Here is a 7,743-nt window from a genome sequence, read left to right as displayed (position 1 = left end):
TGGTTCCAAAATAGTAAATCTTATTTAATGTTCATTCACCAGAATAGGTATTAATACAATCCCGAATTAACTGTATGGTACTAAAATATACCCTGATCTTGTGTGAGATTGTAATATACAGAACTATACCTCAAGACAACAATAATATATTGAATTTATATTGTATCAAGACTGTCATGGTTATGAACTCCAACTTTATTCAGGTTTTTTCATAATAAATGATCATCTTGTGCTATGGTTGAAAAGAAATCAAAGTTCAGTTTAACTCCATTCTTTCCACATTTGTCAGTTGTTAAGAGGCATACTCATCCTCAGTGTTATAGTAAAATGTAATCTTATTTGGATCAATCTTGGTGGTGTAATATATGAATGGAGAAAGAATATTATCATCCAGATTAAAATATGTTTTATTCAGACTCTACTAAAATTTTTAGTTGGATATGGGTTACGGAGCCTGATGTGTACGAACAAAGCAATGTGTACCATGACCTTTTTAATTTAACATCTTAAACTCCTGCAGAAGAAAGAGATTTTTTAGATCCATTAAACTGTATTAACAAAAACATTTCTTCACTATGATTTTCATTTACTTAGTATTGACAAAACTCATATTTTAAAGTTGTTGTTTTTTTGTGTTTGGTTTGGCCTTTTATGGTAAACCAACACAAGTAAGTTATTTAGTGCCAAGGCACTTTAAGTATAGTGCCTTGCCCAAGGACACACCATGGTAGCTAACCCAGGTTGGTCTGATGGTAGAATTTGAACCTACCTTATTTCACAGGTCCAGAAAGCTAACCACTGAGCCACTACAGCTCCCCATCTTATAGTGGAATGCTGGTATACTTTATGATCAAGAAGGATGGGTTGGGGTATGCATGTTGCATCTGAAAAAAGTGATGGAATTTTTGTTTACATAATATTTTAGTCATACAATATGAATCATTTTCTATAGATTTAAGATGTATCAGATCAAGTTAAGAAAAATCATATATTCTGTTTCCTGGGAATGTACTAAAATTCACTGTTTTTGTTTGATTTTTTGGTAGTAAGCTTACTTGGTATTTTTTTCTTTTTAACTTGAATACCTAATTTGTTAACATCCTATTCTAAATCTTCATAGTTCTGTCTATTAAGTGACAACTGTTGATACATGTAGGGAAGTTTTTGTTTATATCTTTTGATTTTTGTGATTCTGGAAGTTGCAGTATTTGTTGTTGTATTATTAACCATTTCAGTAATTTAATGAATGCAGAGTATACTGCTCTATAAATGAAATTTAAGGGAAAATAATGTAAAAGTATGTTTCACTGCAAATATAAATTGTTTAAAATAATATATCATTTATCATATGACTATTCAATTGTGGTAACTAGTATTCCATCCAATATCTATATATTAAAATATCTCTTTTCATACAGCTGGTGATCATTTAGATACAAGTCCAATTGAACATAATCAAATTATCAATGCAGGTGTTTTTATTAGTAGTAGTATTGCAAGTATAAGTGTTAGTATTAAGATTTCATATACAGGTATGATAAGTGTATCATAATGTTTAAATGATGCTCCTTGTTACAACATAAAATATGTTCATTGAAACAAATGGTTCACTGGTAAATTGGCAGCAAAGGTCTTCACTGAATTATGTTGCATAAACTATTTTACAATAAAACATATATGATGCATCTCAATTATGATGAATGTGAGGAGGAGGATTAATAATAATGCAATTTAAGTTATCTTCATAACATAAGTTCTAGCAGATGTGTAATTTTTATGTGGTTCATCATCAGTTTGAAACTGGTCTATGATTTCTGGATCTGGACATATCTGGTCCCCTGCTGTTGTGCTGCTATGGTCTTTACAGTTCATTAGGATATCAGTTACACTTGGTTTACATTTAGAACCCCATGGGATGGAATGCCCAGTTTGAAACTGAGAGAATGGTTAATTATCCATAATATAACTCCTGCAGTTATTATTAGGTTTGATATCAAGGTCTTTCTTTAAAAGCTTTTCAACTCAGGTTCTGTTCTACCATACAGATAAATAAAGTCAAATTCAAGGCTTTCAGATTTGTCCAGTTTGTTTCATGTGTTGCGGCAGACAGACTGTATATTGCCACTTTACCATATAAATATCAGTGCTTAGTCTGCTCTCAGTTGCTGTGGTTTGATTAGTTACAAGTGTCATCACATGTGACTAATTATTGACCAATGTAATGAAACTTGTATAATTAGAAGGCTGTATTTAAAAACTCTAAAGATCTTAAATGTGTGCAAAAGGGTAGGGTTAGCAGTTATACTTCCAATTATGTTTGTGATGAGCAAAAGCAGCTGCACAAATTTGAGCTTTTAGTTTGGTTCTGGTAGGGTCAAAGGATGCAGGTACATTTTGCATTCATTTTTTACTAGAAATAGCTATTTTCAATATTTTTCTGTGACAAGGCAACTAAAAGAATCAGTATGTGCCTTATGCATGAATAAAGTTCACTAGTACTATAACAAATTAGCATACTTTTCATCACCCCTCTACCATCAAGATTTTTTTATATTTACCTCTGTAGCAGACACAAATAAAAGTCGGCAGCTCATTTGCAGACTAAGTTACGCATATGATCTCCAATGCTCATCTAACTGTGACAGGCAGTCACCAACAAGCCAACCTATTTCCATGCCTAACTCAAAGTAAATCTGAACCACATTATAGATTTAGCTTATGTGTAAATTTATAAATGCTAGGCTTGTGATAATTAGGTTCATGCCTTCTACCTTAAAAATTAGAGGGATGTCAAAATACGAAACTATCCAGTGAGACCTATGATGTTAATTTTAATCCCTATGGGATTTGTGACATAAAAAACCCAAATGCTTTATGTATTAAAAGGTAACTAATGGGGGCAGGATCTGCAGTGAATCAATGGTTAGTATGCTAGACTCCTGATAAAAATGTTTGTGTTAAAATCCTGTTATCAAGTCAACCAGGTTACCTACTGCAATGTACCCTTGCCTTACTCCAATTCCCTCAGTACTCAGTAAACAACTAGTGTTGCTGTACATAACAAAACCAGTCCATATTGATTTTACATATTTTACTAAATCCTGACAAAAATAATTCTCTAAATAAAGAATGATTAATATGTGATGGTCTCGCATGTAATCAAACTCTTCCAAGCTTTTAATAATATGAACCGATTTATCAATGTTTATCAAATTTGCATGAAAAACTATTTCTTATTTGTCATCAAATATGTTCAATGTCTTGATCATATAAGCATTTCTGCTACATTAGATCAAAATAATCTTTTTGTCAGAAATAGAGCCCTTATAGTATTTGCAAGGTCAACCAATCAGATGCAGAATTTGAGTTTAATATGAATGAATATTTTTTTACAAAATTGCTCTTTTGCTATATCTTGATGAGATAAATCTATTCACCAAGTCTGATAAAATTAATGAGAAATAGTTTTAAGAGCAGTAGCAAGAATGGCTAGTGAGATGTAGAACCACCTCATTATGTGCATAGATTTTGCTTATAGCCTCAGACATACAAGCAAATAATTAAACAAGTCAGATCTAAATTGGATCATAAACACTGTTGTGCAAATCATAAGAAACTCTGCCAATCAGATGCAAGGTCACTTCACTACCATACCTTTATCACACTCATAATAAGCATCATTGTGAAACTTGACTATATAAGCCCAATGGCCAAGCATGATCAAACTTGAATCAGCAGTAGTGGTTATAACCTCATGTATTTGTATGCATCTTCACTTCTTCAATCTAGATCATTTATATAAGCATGTATTCTAAATTTAGTAAAAACTGCACTACATGTATAAATATTGCATGCGGTGGTAACATACTCAGATGAAAGATCACCTTATTATTATTAATGGTTAACACTCATCAAACTTCAAGGACAACTTAATGATTTTAGCCTATATTGTGGAAGTATGGCTTTTAGGCTGGTTAAAAAACTCAACTAATCTTATACATGATCACATGTATATACTTGGATTTTGCTCATTATTAGATTTATCCAAGATGTTGATTTAAGCCCAAAACCAAGTTTTATTTAAACAAATTGATCAGAACTATGGACTCCAAAGTAGCTAATTTCTTACTGTTGAAAGACAGAAGGGGATGTGAAATAAATAACATACTCTGGACCATTACATAAACCCACTTAGCCTTTTGACCAGTTGAGATAAAATATCAACAATAATGTTAAATAAGATTGATAAATTATGTTTTCTCACATTACCTCTAGCCCTTTTCAACATGGATGGTATTTTTCTTCCACGTATGTCAGCTCTTAATTAGTGGCCCTTTCCCATCATGAATGTTGTAGGTGAAACTCTCAGAATTAGGCTTTTTAATTTATATCTGTTGAAGAAAAAAAACTATTGGTCTGCATATATCAATGTCACCATTTCTGTATTAGATTAAAATACCATATGTGTGTGTGTGTGTGTGTGTGTGTGTGTGTGTTAAATTTAGAATTTAAGCAAACTTGTCTCCATGTGTTTATTTTAAAACTGATGATGATAACACATAACAGGTTCAATAGATAAAATGTTATTCCTTACTTCTTACAACTGCTCATTATATCTGAATTTACATTCAATGTTTGTTTTAATTAACATATCTGGGATAATGGGCAAATTATTTATTTTGTAGTTTATCATTATATCATTTACCAGTCTTTTATCATTCAAATATGTAAAATATAGTACCATTATACTGACTTCATATTCTATATGATATCCCAGCAATACATATTAAGCAGATAAGTGCAAATAAAAATGTTCAGAATGTAAAATTTACTCCAAGCTCAAAGAAGATCAGCAAAAGATAACATCCAACAAATTACCAAACAAAAAGCGAAGTTAACGCAGTTACCTTTATTATGATGTCTCCAAACACCAACGGTACTGTACAGCTACGTCTTCTGAGTTTTACCGTCATCTTGTCTTTCAAACCAGAATTAATTTCTTGAGCTCTTACAAAATGAAGAAACTTTTAAATACTATAATTTAAGCAGCTTCTTTACATGCCATCAGATAAATTATGGCACAGTGTTATGTCTGTCAGCAAAACGCAACTTCACATTTGGACGGCGCGCTGTGTGGGCATCGCCGACACAGCAACTGACATGAATTCTCTATTAGCAGACAATGATTCGGAATAAATCCTTCGCAAATCTAACATTCTCGATTTTTCATAGTTCCACTTTTCATTGTTGCATCTGTTTGATTGTACAATTGCTAATGATGTTCAATGAATCAACTTCAATTCATCTGCTGTCTGAAATCCCGGTTCAGTTGGTATTTTCTTCCGCGCATGATGCCGTGTAAATAAAAGATACGGTCGACATTCAAAGTGGTTTAGGTTAATTTATTATTTTTCTTCATTAAGGTCATTTGCAGAAAGTGTTTCGCTAGGGTGAGAAAAAAAAATATAACAAAAAGAAAACTTTCTTTTCTAACGCTAATACTGTATATATTTCAAGTTGTGATTGATGCTATAAATAAAAAAAATAATAATAAAGCATTTTAGCCCGTGGCTTCGGCACGGCACTCGTTTTTGTGGGTTTTTTAAAATGTTGTTAGTGTTGTTTTGGGGTTGTTTTTTGTGTGTGTACCACACTAAAAAACATACCAGGTATTAGGCCTAACGTAGGAAAAGAAATTATCCTCTATTTATTACTATTCTTACTGTCAAATGACGCAAAAGTGATCAAATTGCTATTAAGATTTTGTTTTGTATAACACTTACCGCTCGTTTTCCTCGAGATAAAGCAGCCACTTCAAAATGATTATAAAATCTGTGACAGATGAAAAACGTGGTTTAAATAATTCGTAATCGCCTGCCTTAAAATACTGTAGGAATTTGCTAATGTATTTCATGGCCCTCGTTTGAATAGATACCAACGATCATGTATATCGACCAAAATTTGTATATTCCTGCCCACAATCATGTATTTTGTATTAAACCGTATATTACACGAGCGCTCTGTGGCAAACTCGGGGGGGGTGGGGGGGTGTCTCTATTATACCCAGAGGCGTAGCTATGATATTTTGCGCCCGGGGACGAACTATAAAATTGGCGCCCCAGCCCCCTCCCCGTTTAATCACATTTTTGAATATTACCCTTGTTTACTTATTATAATGTAACGTTGTAAGCCTCATTTTGGCGCCCCTGTACCTTGGCGCCCGGGGACATATGTACTCCCCTTCCCCCCCCCCCCCAGCTACGCCTCTGATTATACCTGCTGTATCAGTTGAGAAATATATTGAACAGATCAGGCCCCAATACTCTCGCTCTGAAAAACATTAAAATAATTATATGCAGAATATCGGTAGGTCTCCCTCTTGCCGAAAATGTCAGCACCATATATATTTTGCAAGTAATGTAATGGGTATAATAACACACACACACACACACACACACACACTTTTTTGGGAGTGGGGTGGGGGCACCGGACAGATGCCCCCATTTCCAAAAAAAAAATAAAAAGTATTTTATATTTGTGTTTTTCCCACTCAGATGTGTTCTACGTTTTATTAAAACAAAATTTTATATAAAAAATTTAGTTTTTAGAATTTTTGATGGGGTATTTATGTTTCCATAGTGTTATCTAAAGGGTTGTTCGTCCGAGTCTGGTTTCCCTCACCTTGCTCGAAGTTCCTTCCCTTGAAATGTTTTGTAACCTTTGCTATATGTCGCCTAGGTCTCAGTGTTTGCTATATGTAATGGTGTTATATTGTGTGTATGCTATATTTTCTTTATGTCTGAGACAGCAAGTATAGATCAAATATCTTTCCCAGTTGTATTTCTTCCTTTATGATGTTATATTGTATCTTTTAATTTGTTTTATGGTTTTCTAATTTTGACGATGGAATGGTGTACTATTTAGATTTTGTTTAAAAAATATAATTTCCTATTTTATTATTCGAGTGATAATATGTGTCGTTCCTCATAATAGTCTTTAAAGATGTTGATAGGTAGGTTACGCTCGATCCAAGGTTCACGCTTCTTTATTCTCTATGTGTTTTTCCTGGGTCGCGTTAGGCCTCCTTTATTTAGTTTATCTGATTATGCTTTATTGAAAGATCCAAACGTATTTATGAGACCACATTATTCTATAGTGGTCAACCATGCAGTACGGGAGAAGTTAGTAGGGTTTTAAACTAAGTGTTATACAGTATGTATTTGTGTCTTTATTTTGTCTGTTTATGTTCTACATTGGGTGTTTTCAAAGACTCATGATGGGCCTGTGCACTTCACTGAGCCCTGTGACTTAGCCCCATGATGTCATCGCCATTTACTTCCCCTTTATATTTTCCCTGTATCCCTTCCTATATATGTCTTTAGAATTTTCTTTCAGAGAAAGAAGAAAAAAAATTAAATTACAAAATTCTTTTATTTTTTTCTTTCTTCCTTTCTTCCCTTTTCTCTTTTAAAAAAAAAAAAGTTATATGGGTTTCTTTGAAATATTTGAAATAGAATTTGAAATTTTCTTTGAAATATGGCTGTTGTGGGGTGCGAGGAGGGGGTATGGGTATGGCATCAGCTCGCAATTGCGCTACGCGACCCTTCGGTCTGTAATACCTATTCCTCCCTCCCCCTCTCTCCCCCAATTCCAACATCAATTGCGTTGTATCAACCTGACGGTAAGTATCTATTCGTAGTAAGACGTATTGAGTTCTTGTTGTGGTTAGTATTCTTATTTTTA

At 33.3% G+C, this 7,743-nt stretch overlaps 1 long non-coding RNA gene across 1 annotated transcript; it reads right to left on the bottom strand.

Moving 5' to 3' along the window:
• Window positions 1–768: 768 nt before the first annotated feature.
• LOC149771320 (uncharacterized) lies at window positions 769–5,316 on the bottom strand. Its single transcript, XR_016418341.1, has 3 exons — window positions 4,908–5,316; window positions 4,270–4,391; window positions 769–884 (listed from the first exon to the last, which is right to left on the bottom strand). It is a non-coding gene; the product is annotated as an uncharacterized LOC149771320 (long non-coding RNA).
• Window positions 5,317–7,743: the final 2,427 nt, after the last annotated feature.

This window comes from Sinohyriopsis cumingii, unplaced genomic scaffold, assembly GCF_028554795.1.
Source record: "Sinohyriopsis cumingii isolate HCF-2022 unplaced genomic scaffold, ASM2855479v2 utg001953l, whole genome shotgun sequence".
Classification (NCBI taxonomy): Eukaryota; Metazoa; Mollusca; class Bivalvia; order Unionida; family Unionidae; genus Sinohyriopsis; species Sinohyriopsis cumingii.
This window is presented reverse-complemented; position numbering and strand designations above follow the sequence as displayed.